Source organism: Artibeus jamaicensis, unplaced genomic scaffold (assembly GCF_021234435.1).
Source record: "Artibeus jamaicensis isolate MK-2021 breed Jamaican fruit bat unplaced genomic scaffold, CSHL_Jam_final contig_463, whole genome shotgun sequence".
NCBI classification, from domain to species: domain Eukaryota; kingdom Metazoa; phylum Chordata; class Mammalia; order Chiroptera; family Phyllostomidae; genus Artibeus; species Artibeus jamaicensis.
Window position 1 is genome coordinate 2,591,172 of NW_026521841.1, and position 16,325 is coordinate 2,607,496.

The window sequence follows — 16,325 nt, forward strand, 5'->3', positions numbered from 1 at the left end:
AAAAATTAATATATGCTTATTCTGGATCATTTTGATGACCACCTTATAATCAAACACAGCCAGTTGATTTTGTACTTGGCACAAAAATGTATAACTAATTTTCTTGGGCTAATGAGAAAAGAACAAAATACGTTTTCTGGAGATGAGAGTGTTCTGGCCAAGTGAAGATCAAATGTCTGTGTGGCATTTTGTACAAAAGTTTCACAACAAATAGAGAAGGATATTGGGGTAATTGAGTCAATTATAAACATGCATTTAAAAGCCTGTACAATAGCAGTACATTCCATATTCTCATTTCAAAGGACAATTTAATTTCAGCAAAACATCATCATCAACCACATTACATAATACTGTTGATTGAAATTTTTTTATGTTTATCATTATTTATTACTCTTAGACCTCATTTTTGGCTGGACTCAGACTTAAAGGTAGAAGCTCTCAGAGAGGACAGCCTGCATCTCTTGGCAATTTGTTCCTGGCTTTTTCTTTGGCTTTCTTTATCCTCTTGACAAAGAATTTAGCATACTCTGCAACCTCTTCCTTATTTTTTTTAGTACATTGCTTCTTCAGAGCAATACACCAACATTTGTGTTGCAGGACACATGGAGTAACAAGATGCTGAATCTTAGGTGCATTGGTTCTAGGTTTCTTACCTTCCTTGCTTAGGGGTTTTCTCACAACATATTGGCGAACATCATCATCTTTAGAGAGGTTGAAAAGTTTGTGGATTCTGCTGGGTCTTTTGGGCCCTAGGTGATGAAGCACAGTAGTATCAGTGAGACCAGGAATATCTTTCTCCCCCTTTTTTGCAATGACCGAGTTGAGAACACTGACATTGGCATCCACAATGCAACCCTGAACGGATTCTCACTTTCGCTCTCCAGTCCTCCTTGGTCTGTAACAGGAGTGCCCCTTGCACAACAGCAGGAGGATGCGCCATGGGTGGAGACACCCTGCTTCATGGGGAAACTTTGTCGTTCCCACCACTGATTCCAACCGCATAACCCTTCCACTCTTCACCCAGAATGTCAGCAGCAGCTTCTGTGGCCATATGCTTCTCATAAAAAGTGTGAATTTTGCGTTCATAACCCACTTCAATGAGTTTCTGACAGCCAGTGGCTGGGAAAGAGAAGTTCAACTTCATCTTGAAGCAGCTGACCACCCCCGAGGCGCCATGAAAAAGAGTTGAATTTTTAATTTTGTTAATTTAATTTACAAAATTGTGTCAGTTTTATGGATGTAGAATTGCTGTCAGAGTAAGGTATACCTAGTTTTATGTTTACACTTAATTAAGAAACATAATTTAAATAATTTAACATTCCAGAGTTAGCAAGACTGTTTTTATTTAAAAGTGGCCTCACTCCAGATTGGTTTGGCTCAGTTGGTGGGATGTCATTCCGTAAACCAAAAGGTCGCTAGTTTGATTCCTGGCCAGGTTTGGTCCCCAGTGGGGCCCATACAAAAGGCTGCCAGTCAACGTTTCTCTCCCACAGTGATATTTCTCTACCTTTCTTTCTTCCTCCCTTCCCCTCTCTCTAAAATAAAAAATAAAAATAAAATTTTTTAAAAGAATGGCCTCAAACATGACTTGATATTAGCAGACACTGCTATTGACTGTGATTTTTTCCCCTTTTCTGTAGCTTGCCCTTGGCTATGCTTTGGGAGAATAAAAGCAAGTCTGTGTCCATGCTTGGAGGGTATTGGCAGGGAAGGACGTGTCTTCACTGTGTAGTTGACATTAGGACCTCTCCTAACCCTGGGTAGCTACAGCCAAGAGGGAATAGACATTTGTTTTAGCCGATTTGGCACTGTGCATTTGCTAAATTTTTTTAGAAACTGGTTATAAAGCAAAGGTCACTCTCTTTTTAAAGTAAATATGCCTTCCCAGAGATCAGACACTGATGTTTGCATTAAAGATGCCCTCATCTTTAATGAGTATGAAGGTCTACAGGCATGAGAAGATTATTTAGGAAACAGAATGAAGATCTCTTCATGTCCTACAGTAGAGCCCCTCGCTAGTGATGGCAATACTCATGCCCACTTGATGTATATCTCTCTCTATTAAGTACATGACAGTGCTTGATAAACACTAACAGACTGACAGTCTATTACACTTCTGGATGTACCCTCTAATACCACTAGCAAACAGGCTCAATATACCAGGTTAAGTTAACCACTTTCTCTGGTTTTCAAACCACTTCTGGCCTTAGCTGGTGTGGCTCAGTGGATTGAGTGCCAGCCTGTGAACCAAAGGGTCACTAGTTCGATTCCCAGTTAGGGCACATGCCTGGGTTGTGGGCCAGGTCCCCAGTGGCCAGGTGCAAGAGGCAATCACATATTGATGTTTCTCTCCCTCTCTTTCTCCCTCCCTTCCCCTCTCTAAAAACAAACAAACAAACTGCTTCTGAGATATTCCAGGTTACCTTGACTGGACTTGAATGATCCTCAGGTTTTCATCAGCAATATATTCATCAGCCATCCCCAGCACAGATTTCATGCACAGACCACTCATTCATCCAAACCTGATTACTCCTCCTCACCTTTTTATAAGCAGTCTTTTCCTTCTGCCTATAATGATGTCCTGCCTTCCCTTTCTTTGCCAAACTTTTACTCATCTTTTGGATTTCAGCTCTCAGGTGGCTCCTCTGAGAAGCCTTCCTTGATCTTCCTCTCACAGAGGGCTCAACTCTGTTCCCCCAGCAAAGTACATAGTTCACAATGCTACAATGGACCAGTTTTTTCTCTTCTCCCCAAATAACTTTTAAGCTTCTCAGAATAGTGATTCTAGATTTCATTTACTCTTGGGTTCGCAGAAGCCATACATAGTACAGACTCAAAAAAAATCATTTGGTGAAATAAACTGACTTTTTAGTTCCATTCTTCTTCTTTATTCCAAGGAGCTCAGTGGTGGTGGTTGTGGGGCACGTCGTTTCTAGAAAGTCACGTTGGAGAGTTTGAGCATTAACTGGTTGGTGATGAAAGTGTGTAAGAAGATGAATATTATGATGAAATCTATGACTTAGGAAAAATTATTTTCATGCTATTAAGGAAGAAGAAATTAGATTTGGGCAGAGACTGAACATGAATTACCAAGTAAAATAGTGAGCCTATTTATCCATGAGGGGTTTCTCAGAATAATCATTTGAGATGCTATATCAGTACTGGCTCTTACCCTCCCTTCTCTCCTCTCAATTCTGATAAGTCACTCACATATCATGATGATAATCAATCAGTGGGATAATTCTGACTTGTGCCAGGCCCTGACATTGGTTAATAATCACTACCATGTACTTGGTACAGAGGGGAGTCTGCCCTATTCCTGAGGTGCAAGGAAAGAAAATTCAAGTCTATTGTAATAGTCTAGATATGAAGTGCTGGAAACTGGAGGTGTGATTGTTATATATTTATCCATTTTAAATAATGATTCCAATTTTATAACTGAGCCTTTGCTGGCAGCAAAGCAAAACTTCTAATGAATGATAACAAACGGTTATCTTATAAGCTTGTTATCTGACTAAGTTCCTGTAGATTTCCAGTGAAGGCAGCTAGCCCTGGATCATTTCTTGCATTTGTTGTATACAGTGATCTTTTACTGAATGTGTGACAAATAATGCAGTATGCTACTAGTGGTCTATGAGTTTTCTTTGGAAAAATTATCTATACTGTTTTTGTACACATTCAGCAAGTTAAACATTTTTTTCCTTCTATCTCACCACCTAGTAATATGTTAAACCAAAAATTAATGTCATGCTTCAGTCTCTTTAAGTTGTATTTTCTCACAAATGGGTGGGGGGCAAGGGGAACCCTCCTACAATAAATGAGCCAAATAATATTTCTTTGGCCAAAATCATTTAGTTATAAAGTCTTGTCATTGCCAATCCAGGTTTTTCATTTCTAATTTCTAACTTCTTTAGATTCTTCTAATACCAACAGTTGGTATTAGAACACTCTCCTTTCTAGGCATTGGGTAAGAGAGAGAATAAGCATGCAGGGCAAGCCGTAAACCTGAGGCTTAAACTTTTGTGTGTGTAAGCCCTTCTTTTTAATGGTAGTCTGACTTAAAGGACCAGTCAAAACAGGTCTATCTATATATCTTCCTTAAATACAGACTCAGGTGTCCCTTGGTATGCAAAAAGGATACTATAGTGTATAGAAAATCATATGTAAAGGAAATTTTCAATTAGAACTTTAAAGTTCTGATGAGCCATTAAGATTTAATCCAGTAGGAATTTATAGGCTGTTAAAGTCAAATTTAGAATTAAGTGAAACAATTTGGAAATGGGGGAAAAACCTATAGTATTTGACAATCAATCTCAGAGATTATCACTTTCCTTTATTAGGCCTCTGGAATAGCATCAAAACTATCAGCCTGTATCTGATGTGGGAAGTGGGGTGTGAAGAAAAATATATAGCTGTTTGCTATTTACAATGATTCATTTCTTCAGAATTGAGAAGAACTTATTCTAAAATCCAAGTTGGGGATGAGAAGAAAACACCACAGGTGGAGAGTGGGTTAGAACAAGTATGCTTAACAGATTAGAAATAATGTATAGAATTAAGAGTTTTCAAGTTTCTAACAGGCAGATTATGGATGTTAAAAATCGCAGCAGTAGTACCTATTTGGGGAAGCTGATGCATATCCTTGGACAAATACACACAAAGATGCTGGTTTGAGTTGCCAAAGACTGCTCACCCCCACTCCAGGGCTTTATAAGAATCCTGGTGGAAAAACCTTGATAACAAATGGTATTAATAATAGGGGAAACTGGAGGGGGTGTGGTGGAGGGAAGAGTGAGTATACAGGAACTTTCTGCAAACCTGAAACTGCTTTAGAAATACACACACACACACACACACACACACACACAGAGAAAAAGACTAAAAGGAAATATGACAAAATGTTAGCTAGATTGTATAATCCATAAAATCGTGATTAAATACTTCCAGCCAAGTTGGAGGTGTAGGTAGGCACACGTTGCCTCCTTGCACAATCAGAAAAAGGACAACAGCAAATTTTTTTAATTGCTACAATTGCCAGAAAATTGAACTGTGCGTAAGTCCAACAACCAAGGAGCTAAAAAAAAAAAAAAACAATTCATCCAGACTGGTAGGACAGGCACAGACAGGCAGCTGGGGCAGGGAGAACTCCCAGCAAGGCAGGGGCTGGAGGACCTGAGTGGGCCAGGTGGCAGCTGGCTGAATGGGCAGTCTCACATTGTCATGTAGATAAACTGGGAGGAACAACTAGGGAGCAAGACAGGCTATGAAACCCAGGGTTCCAGTGTGGGGAAATAAAGCCTCAAAGCCTGTGACTGAAAAAAACCTGTCGAGGTTGAGGCAGTAAGAGAAACTCCCAGCCTCAAAGTACAGTTAGTTGGAGATACCCAGAGGGTCCTAGAACATACACAAAACCACCCACCCAGGAATCAGCACCAGAAGGGCCCAATTTGCTTGTGGGTAGCAGGGCAAGTGACTGAAAGCCCACTGAGATCAGAGCAAGTGGCATTGTTCCCTCTTAGACCCCTCCCCAACATACAAAGCCACAATGCAGCAACTTGGATTGCCCCACCCTGGCCAATACCTAAGGCTCCACCCCTTACTACATAACAGGTGAGCCCAGACCAAAAAATATGGCCCGAATGAAAGAATAGATCAAAGCTCCACAAAAAATACAAGTAAGCAATGAAGAGATAGCCAACCTACCAGATGCACAGTTCAAAACACTGGCAATCAGAATGCTCACAGAAAGGGTTGAGTATGGTCACAAAATAGAGGAAAAAGTGAAGGCTATAAAAAGTGAAATGAAAGAAAATGTTCACAGGGAACCAACAGTGATGGGAAGGAAACTGGGGCTCAGATCATCAGTTTGGAGCAGAAGAAAGAAATAAACATTCAACCAGAAAAGAATGAAGAAACAAGAATTCAAAAAAATGGGGGGAGGCTTAGGAACCTCTGGGACAACTTTAAATGTTCCAACATCTGAATCATAGGGGTACCAGAAAGAGAAGAGGAAAAGCAAGAAATTGAAACCTTATTTGAAAACACAATGAAGGAGAACTTCCCCAATCTGGCAAAGGAGATAGACTTCCAGGAAGTCCAGGAAGCTCAGAGTGACCCAAAGAATCTGGACCCAAGGAAGCACACACCAAGGCACATCATAATTACATTAGCCAAGATTAAAGATAAGGAGGGAATCAAAAGCAGGGAGAGGAAAGGAGACAGTTACCTACAAAGAAGTTCCCTTGAGACTCTCAGCTGATTTGTCAAAAGAAACCTTGCAGGCAAGAAGGGGCTGGAAAGAAGTATTCAAAGTCAGGAAAGACAAGGACCTACCTCCAAGATGACTCTATCCAGCAAAGCTATCATTTAGAATGGAAGGGCAGATAAAGTGCTTCCCAGATAAGATCTAATTAAAGGAGTTCATCATCACCAAGCCCTTATTATATGAAAAGTTAAAGGGATTTACCTAAGAAAAAGAAGATCAAAAATACAAACAGTGAGATGACAACAAACTCACAACTATCAACAACTAAACCTAAAATACAAACAACAAAAAAAAATGAACTAAGCAAACAATTAGAACAGGGAGAGAATCACAGAAATGAAAAAGATCACATGGAGGCTCATCAGTGGGGAGGGGGAGGGAGGAGAATAGGGAAAAAGGAGCAGGGAATAAGAAGCATAAATGGTAGGTACAAAATAGGCAGGGGGAGGTTAAGAATAATATGGGGAATGGAGAAGCCTAAGAACTTGTATGTATGACCCATGGACATGAACTAAGGTTGGGGAATGATGGTAGGACGGGGTACAGGGTGAAAGGAAATAAAGGGGAGAAAATGGGAAAACTGTAATAGCATACTCAATAAAATATATTAAAGTTAAAAATGTTCATCTTAAAAAAATGGTGATTAAATAAATACTGTTTTTTTCAGACTATAAGATACACATTCCGCCCTGGCTGGTGTAGCTCAGTGGATCAAGCGTGGGCCTGTGAACCACACAATCACGGTTTGATTCCCAGTCAGTGCACATGCCTAGGTTGCAGGCCAGTTCCCAGCAGGGGACTCATGAGAGGTAACCATACATTGATATTTCTCTCCTTCTCTCCTTCCCTTCATCTCTAAAGATACATAAATAAAATATTTTTTTAAAAAAGATACACATTCCCCTCCCCCAGCACATTTGGGAGGAATAATAGTTGTTAATGCTGGTGTTGAGTTCTGTTTACATTTATATTGGTCAAATATTATGTTATGTTACTAAATATTTTACCATATTTTTTGCTTCAAAAATTTTTTTTCTATTTTCCTCCTCTAAAACCTAGGTGCATCTTATGGTTTGATAATTATGTTACTCGGATTATAGACTCAGATGTCCTTAGATCAAATTCTGTCTCTTTTTCTTATGGCTTAGGGAATTTACTTTAGCTTTCTGTGTTTCATTTTTTTCATCCATTAAAATGAGGATTATACCATTGTTTACCTCCTAAGGTTTGTTTAGAGTATTAAATTATGTAACACACATATTGCACTTAAAATAGTGTTTAGAACATAGTATTATCATCTCTGGAGGGGTAGAATTGTGATTCTAATTTACTTCTCTATGTTTACTAATATTTCTCCAATAAATATATATTATTTTGATACTTATGGAAAGTTATATATACATGTATAGGTTTTGAACATGTATGGAAATAATTGTGTTTACAGGCTTCCTGAAAATCCCTTGTCATGCTAATGAATCAGTACCTTGTTGCACTTAACAGGTAGCTGAGTCTGGTATGGTGTTCACCATAATCACTGGGAAATCAGAGAAAAACATACTCAAAACAACTCAAGAGGGACCGACTAGCTTCCTGAAAATCCAACATAGACCAAAGAGCCTAATATTTTAATCTAAGATTTTCATTTCCTTATAACTACAAACCTCCAAAGATTAATAAAATCTCAGTTTGGATAGCTTACCATAGTCATTAACAATAATGCACTAAAAAAAGATGTGGTCTGTGAGACACTTTAGAGGCTCACAAAGAGGAACAGCTCAGATCTATGGCTCAGCTTCAGTCCCCTTTTCAGCCCAGCAGAGGGGCTCCTTGAAGATATAATGCAGAGGCAGAGAAGCAGCAAAATTAACAAAAGAATCTGAGAGAGACTGAGATGGCCCCCCTCTGAGCTCTCTTGGCCTCACATATTTATCCCTTTAGTAGCAGCTATTACATCATATTGCAATTGTCAGCCAACTTGTCACTCCCCATCCCCTGTAGTGGCAGCAACTGTTGATAGCCAAGAATGCTCAGTACAGAGTTGTAGGTTGTGGGAAGGTGTCTCTGTATGTGATCTTGTTTGTTTGTTTGTTTGTTTGTTTGTTTGTTTTAATTTGGGGATAATGTGTATTATTGTCGTTTGGTGGAGAAGAGGAAGGAAAGAATAGCTGTGGTTTTAAAAGTGTTTGAAACCACTGATGTAGATGTTGTCTTAGGATTCTTCTAGAGTTAACTCTCAGAATCTACAAGAGAGACTAGAAAGTTAAATGGGACTGGCATATGATAGTGCATAGTAGGATGCCTGGCACACAGTGGGCCTTCAGTAGGATGAATCTGAACCTGAAAAGGAAAAGTGAAAGGGATGCATTTGACAGAGAATCCAAAATATAGTGGCTTATACAAGCAAGGGTTCACTTCCCTCTCTTGTGAAATATTGTGGAGTAACTGGCAGTCCTGGAATGACATGGTGGCCCTGTTCTGTGAAGTCCTCAGGGACCCAGGCTCTTTCCAGCTCCGCTCTGCTGTTACAGGTGTGCCTATAATTTTCATGGTCAAAATCAATGACTAGAGCCCCAGTACATCTGCAGTTCAAGCACATCCACAGTTCAGGCAGCCGCTGGAGAAAGGCACAAAGGAAAGGGAACAAAGCCAGGTGCCTGCAATTTAAAGAAGGGTTTCCTGGAGCCTGCACACATCACTTTCTCATTGGCTGGTGCTTACTCTGGTGGCCACACCGAGATGCAAGGGATCCTAGAAAGTGGGGTCTCCAATCTGTAGCTGTCATAGTCCCAGCTAAAATGTTGGGCTTCTTCCCTTACAATACTGAGGGACAAGGCAAGATTAAACACTGGGAGAGAAGCAGCACCTGCCACCATGGAGGACAGATTGCCTATAATCCATGCCTCAGGGCCACTTTCTCTCTAGCACCACTCTTTGTCACTCTCAAGTATAATACTTACACTGTTCTATATTTGACCAAAATTTTTCACATATGTGAACCATTTTTAATTTATTACATTTTGATTATGCCAATATTAAAAAACTATATGCTTCTTGTTTAAACATTCTATGACGTATAAGGCAAATATCTCTATCATGACCATCTCTCAAGAGTTCATGACTGTCATCAGCTTGGTGTTCTGCCAAGTCTCTTTTTTTATCAGGATACCCTGAAGAGCTGCTGCTAGCCTTAGGAACTTCCCTTCAATCCCTATAAAAAGGGCTCTACACTCTGTGCCCAGCATTCAGTGATAGTTACTTAAACTGTCAGACAACATTGTCCCCATACCTACTTCTTGCTATCTTCTCCCAGGCCCCCTGGTCTTCACTGAATCTCTACTTAGCCCTATTGGCTCAGAGCTCTGGACTCAGTTGCTCTGGGTAAAGCAAGTTTTCACCTTGGTTATCATTTCTCCATCTTGGATCAGGTGTTTGACCAGGTAACTGTCAGGATAGCACATTTCTCATGGCCCTGTCTTAACCTGTGCTGAGCCTCCTTTCTGAGCACTGCCCCACCACTTGGACAAACTGGTTTGTCCTTCCTTGCATGGACTGTGTCTGTATCACAGCAGAAATGGTAATTGAGTGCTTACCTCATGCCAGGCACTGCTCTACGCTCTTCTCAACTGCACAGCTATTAAATACAGCTTCACTAATACTGCCAGGCTCTGGGAAATACTGCTTCTGTTAAGGGAAGCTGAGCTTTGGAGCATGGCAAAGTTATTTGTTGTATGTCTTAGGCAAAGTACTTAACCTCTAAGAGGATTATCGATACATACAAAGTTGTGGTGAATATTAAAAGAGGTAAGCACTTAGCCCGGTGCCTGGCACATTGTGTTATCAATTAATGGTAATACTCTCTTAGATGGACGAAAAGTAATTCAGTCCTGTCTGATGGGACAGTAGGTTATTTTAGGGCCCTGAGATTGTGAGTGACTGGGGTGGGAAGGAGTTTTTCACCTTTGTACCTCCAGGTGCTCTCCCTTCAACTGCTGGTTTTACTTCTACAATTGGGTCTGTAAGCTTTTTATTTTTATTTTTTCAGTACTTTAAGATTCTTGATTTAATTGCAGTAGTAAACTGAGAGTTTTTTTTATTGCTGTACCTTGTTCCTGTTTGGAGCTTGCAACACTTGGGATTATCATATGTGCCAGAATATTTCCATATATAAATGTTTCATATGCTTAGGTAATAAGCACGGGAAGAAAGGGTTTTACAGAATCACAGATCTAGTCTTAACTTAGACTAAATAGTGGACTGGGGGCACCTTTGCATTTACATGCCATGAACTCTGCACTGGCAGCAGAGAAGAGCCATAGAAAGAGATGTGATTATCTGCATATTTTATAAAGACCACTATCCTGGTAGTGGAGCATAGCCTGGGGGGGTAAGGGAAGCATAAAGCTGGGGAGACCAGTGTCATGCCCTTATAATAACCCAGAGGGTTACAGTAAATATTTCAGCCAGGGTGGAAAATGTGGATATAAAAGAGAACAGAGATACTTGAGATACTAATTAGGTAGAAGCAAGATGACTCAATCATTTATTACATGATTCAGGTGGTTTCTGGCTTGGCCAAGTGGTTGGATGGGTAGTAGTACCAGTTGCCAAGCTCAGGATCACAAGATTAGGGAGTAGGTTTGAAACAGATGATGATAAGTGCAGTTTAGAGGAAATTGAACTTGAGATTCTAGGTAGAACCATCCAGAACTCAATTAAACATACTCGTCTGCAGCTCAGGTTCCCAGCAAGCCCTGGAGTTAGAGGTTTGAGATGATAGCACAGATCATAAGGGACAAGATCTGGAGATGGAAGAGCAGTAAAGAAAAGCATCCTGGGGAGTAAGGGTCAACATTTGGGAATAGGCCCCTGTGGTAGACCTGTCAGGGTAAAGAGAGAGTAGCGTCACAGGCCCCAAAGGAGGAGAGCTTGTCAAGACTGCCAAGGGTGGGTGGTACTATGTGCCACAGAAGTGAGTGAGCTGAGGGTGGAAAAGTGTGCCAGGGACTGAGTTTAATGTTCATTCATGACCTTTACCAGACAGTTTTAAGGAAGAAGTGGGGGTGGAAGGCAGATGACAGTGAATTGGATAGGGAGTAGGAAGTACAAAGTGAAGATAGGTCACAAGAAACTTAGGTGGTTAAGAAAAGTGAGAAAAATAGACAGGATCAAGGGTAAGCTTTGGTTAAAACATAGTACTAATGATTCTATCTCATGAGATTCAGGTCCCCATGGGAGACAATTAATAGTCTCTTTTTAAAAGCCATAGTTAATAAATGCTAACCCAAGGGAACCATTTGGCAAATGGATAGTTTATACTTCACTCATTCCCCTGTGATCTTGGGTGGTCTTAAAAGATTGTGATAGCTCTGTTGATTGCCTATTCAACAGCTGTTGTCCCTTTTTCCTTGCTAACAGAACCCAATTTTATGGTGTGGCAATTTGCCCAGCCCATAGTATAAGTTGTGGTTGCTCTGAGACAATTAATGCAATGCTGTTTCCCTTTGCCAGTAACTGGTTTGGAGTGTGTGTATGACCCAGTCCTAGCCAATGGGAAACTTGCCTCAGACTTCTAGAGAAGGTTTTCTCCTTGCCTCCCAACCCCAAAAAGGAGAGGAAAGTGGGGAATGCCCTTTTTTACCTTCCATCCTGTTTAGGACAAATATAACTGTAAGGAGGTTCCACAAAGTTCTGATTTTTCCAACACTGATTCCTTTGATGCAATCTTAGAAAGTCAAAACTTTAAAGTATTTTAAAGGTGAAGTATTTATTTATTTAAAAATGTTTTTAGATGTTCCTGATTTGCACATTGCCTAAGCAGACTTTTAATTAGCTTATTATACAACCTAACACTTACCTTCAGCAAATTGACTTGTATGAGCCTCAGTTTCCTCTTTGGTATCTTGCAGGTAGGTGAGAATGGCTACTAAATATGCCTGTGGTGAGAACTAAGACAGCATGTGTAAAAGTACCTAGTATAAAAATGATGTGCCCCACTCCTCTATTCCTACACTCTCCCAGGAGAGACTAGGAATGGCCAAGGCCATGGGTAAATTACTGACAACCAATCCCCTCCCTAGGGGCCCCTGAGAGACCTGGGTGCCACCCTTCACAGATCTAGGTTACCCGTTGGCTGCCAGCTTTCTGATGGTTTTCTTCCAGCTCAAATATAGGCTATTGACTTCCTCCTGTGATCTGCCTGACTAGCCACATTCCCCAGACTGTCCTGGACTGTTCGTTTGTTGAGCCCACAGACAGAGTGACCAAGCCTTGTACCCCACCCTGCACTAGGCCTGTAGCGGTTCGATTTCCCCAGCTCTTGCCAGCCTGTTCCTAGCTTATGGCCCTGCCCACTACCCAGGCAGCCACATTTTCCTGGGCCTCAGCCTGGGCCTGAATTACAGGAGGTACTAGGGAGCCACCCCACTTTCTGACCAATAAGCCACAAAATAAACTCTGTGGCCAGAAGGTAACATCAACTGAACCCATACCCTGGCTACTTTGATATTCCTTGGCAGCAAGACAATAGGGTGTCTCTGTTCATCTGTCTCTCTGTTTATCCTCAGCTCGGAAAGATAGTGCTGAGTAATGAGGAGAATGTATACTTTGAATGAAGACAAAAATGTAAATCCCATCTTCAGCATTTAAGAGCAATTTTAGTTTGACCAAGCTCTAACTTTTAAATCATAACAATTGTAATAATGGTACCTACTATTTATTGATTGCTTATTTCTCTGCTATACACTTTACAATATATTATCTCAGTTCTCTCAGTTGCCTTATTATGTTTGGGAATTTTGTTATTCCTCCATTTTACAGATGAGGAGCCTGAAACACAGAGAGTTAAGTAACTTGCCAAAAGTCAGGAGTGAGTAGAAAAGCTAGGTGAGCTTGATTCTGGAGTCCAGACTCTTTGGGACTCAAACTTCCTTATCTGTGCGTATGTACAATAATAACAACCTCATAGAACCAGGCAAGAATAAGAGACATAACTTCTACATGGCCCCTAACAGATGCCTAAAGGTGCTAGTTCCCACCTGCTGTCCTCCCTTTCAAAGGAATCAACATAGACCATTAAGACATGTGCTCTCAGTAAAGATTTGTCACCAAGGCAGACATTCTCTCAGATGAACTGATTTTCAGTAATTGCTGTTATTACTTTTGAGGATCCTTCATCAGCTCTTTTGAAGGAATTCTTGCAGATGCTAGTTCCTTTTCAATACAGCACATTGGACATGCAGAAACACCATAGGCTGTTTTCATGCTCTAGCACTTCTAACATCAAATGTGTGGGGTTTTTTTCCCCTAACACCAATTATTCTCTACCTCTCCAGACACCAAGTGGGTGTCCTACTATGTAACTCAGTTCTGACAATAACTACCTTAAGGTTAAGGGCTCAGTCACACAAGACTTCCCCACACTTCACACACGAATTGCAAATCACCAGCCTCCTATATTTCTGACTGGCTATGAATAGAGGGTTCCCAATGACTCCATATCCTTGGGTTTAATAATTTGGTAGAATGGCTCACAGAACTTAGGAAAACAGTTTATTTACTACTACTGGTTTATTATAAAGATTACAATTCAAAAATGGCCAAGTGGTATAGCACAAGGTATGGTATGGCACATGGAGCTTCTGTGGCCCCTCTGGGGCCTCCAGCTTCTCACCACCTCAATGTGTTCACCAACCCAGGAACTCTCCATACCTTGTGATGTAGGGGTTTTTAATGAAAGTTACCTTATGTAGGCCATATTGACTAAATCTCTGACCACTGGTGATTAACTTAATCTCCAGCCCTTCTCTCCTCCCTCGAAGTCCAGAGGTGGGGCTGAAAGTTCCAATCCTCTAATCACACGGTTGGTCTTTCCAGCCCCCATCCTGAAGCTTAGTAGGAGCTGAGCAGCCAAGAGTCACCAAAGTAATACACCAAAGGCACCTTCATCATCTGGGAAATGTCCAGGATTTTAGAAGCTGTTATGCCAAGAACTAGGAACAAAGACCACATATGTATTTATTTTGTCTCAACACCACATACCAACACTGCTGTTGAGAATGATGTCTGCCAGAAGCACACTTACTGTTAGAGACAACCAATATGAGTAAGGGCAGGACACAGCCTGTTTAGCCAGGGCTATGAGAAGGAGGGGAATTCAGATACCAATCCCATGTGAAGTTCCTCAGAGTTGGTTCAAGTCAGGTCTATAATTTAGAACCACACATAAAAATTACTTTTTTCAGAAAGACTCAAAATTACTGAAATGAAACTTCTCTTCTTCCATAATATGAAAGCAAAGTACTCCCGGGCCCACCCACACTCTGGTCTCCACCTTCTCTTACAGTCATTTAGAGGTTTGCTTCCCCTCCCCTCTCCCCTCATTCATGTCTTTCCTGGCACTGTTAAGAATAGCATAATTTGGAGTGGTTTTCTTTCTTTCTTTTTTTGTCCATGTGAATGGTCTGTGGGTTTATTTCATCCCAGATGTTTTTCCTCAAACGCCTGTTGTAAGAAATCTGGAATTGTTTTTAATGTAATTTGGAAGCTTCCGAATAAAACAAATAGCCTAATTTCCCATGAGTTCCTAAGTTACAAGTCCTTGCTTGGTGGTGAGGAGAACAGAAGACAGAAGCTAACAGGTCTGGACCTAGGACAAAGCAAGACCTCTGAGGCTGACCCTATGGGCTGGCCTGTTTTTCCCTTCTATTTCCCACTTATTAGGCATTGTTATAGATTGGATGTTTGTGTGCCTTCCCAGTTCATGTGTTGAAGCCATATGACAACAGTTTCCCATATGACTATATTTAGAGATAGGGCCTCTAAGAAAGTTAGAAGATTGGGGCTCTGATCCTATAGGATTAGTGTTCTTATAAGAAGCTCCCTTTCTCCATAAACCCTCAGAAAAAAGGCCAGCCCTTTGTGAGAACAAAGTGGCTATCTGCAAGCTAGGAAGACAACTCTCATCAGAAATTGAACCCTGCTAGACCTTGATCTGGGACTTCCAGCCTCTGGAATTATGTAAAAATAAGATTCTGTTGTTTAAGCCACCCAGTCTGTGGCGCTTTGTTATGGCAGCCCTAGCTGACTAATGCAGACACCAACCCCAGTGCCCTCTGGATGCTCTGGAGTACCCTACTTGAGCAACTCACTTTTACCCTGTGAAACATACCATATGGGTCTCCTGTTGAATTTTGTCAGCCTCCTTTTTTTTCCTCAGAAGCTAATCTTGGAGAATGATTCATACATTAATGAAGACCCTTAATGCTTTAATCCATTGGTTCTTAACTCTGGCTGCACATTAGAATTAGCTGAAAAACTTATTAAAATACATATTTCCAAGTCCTACCGATCCCAGATCGGGGGTAATGCCCTGGAAACTGGATTTTTTAAAGTAGTTTCTATTTTTTATTATAAAGGTAATAGGTACTCAGATTTTGTTGTTATGTAAACATTAACAACAATCCTTCACTCCTAAGGAGGTAGCACCGTTAACAGTTTTGTGTGTTTCTTTTTAGAAGTTGCCAGGACTTCTGGCCAAGATGGAGGCATAGGTAGATGCACTTTTCCTCCTCTCACAACAAAAAGGACAACAAAATTCAAAACAAAAAATAACCAGAACTGCCAGAAAATCAACCTGTATGGAACTCCGGCAACCAGGGAGTTAAAGAAGAAACATTCAACCAGACGGAGGGGCGGAGATAGGCAGCTAGGGTGGAGAGGACTTGGCAAGGCAGTGGCTGGCAGAGCAGGAGGTCTCACATTGTCATGTAGATAAACTGGGAGGAACAACTAGGGAGCAAGACAGGCTATGAAACCCAGGGTTCCAGTGTGGGGAAATAAAGTCTCAAAGCCTGTGACTGAAAAAAACCTGTGGAGGTTGAGGCAGTAAGAGAAACTCCCAGCCTCAAAGTACAGTTAGTTGGAGATACCCAGAGGGTCCTAGAACATACACAAAACCACCCACCCAGGAATCAGCACCAGAAGGGCCCAATTTGCTTGTGGGTAGCAGGGGAAGTGACTGAAAGCCCACTGAGATCAGAGCAAGTGGCATTGTTCCCTCTCA

The 16,325-nt window shown here is 41.0% G+C and overlaps 1 pseudogene; it reads right to left on the bottom strand.

The window, feature by feature from the left end:
• Positions 1–400: 400 nt before the first annotated feature.
• On the bottom strand, positions 401–1,144 carry LOC119050054 (40S ribosomal protein S6-like; annotated as a pseudogene).
• Positions 1,145–16,325: the final 15,181 nt, after the last annotated feature.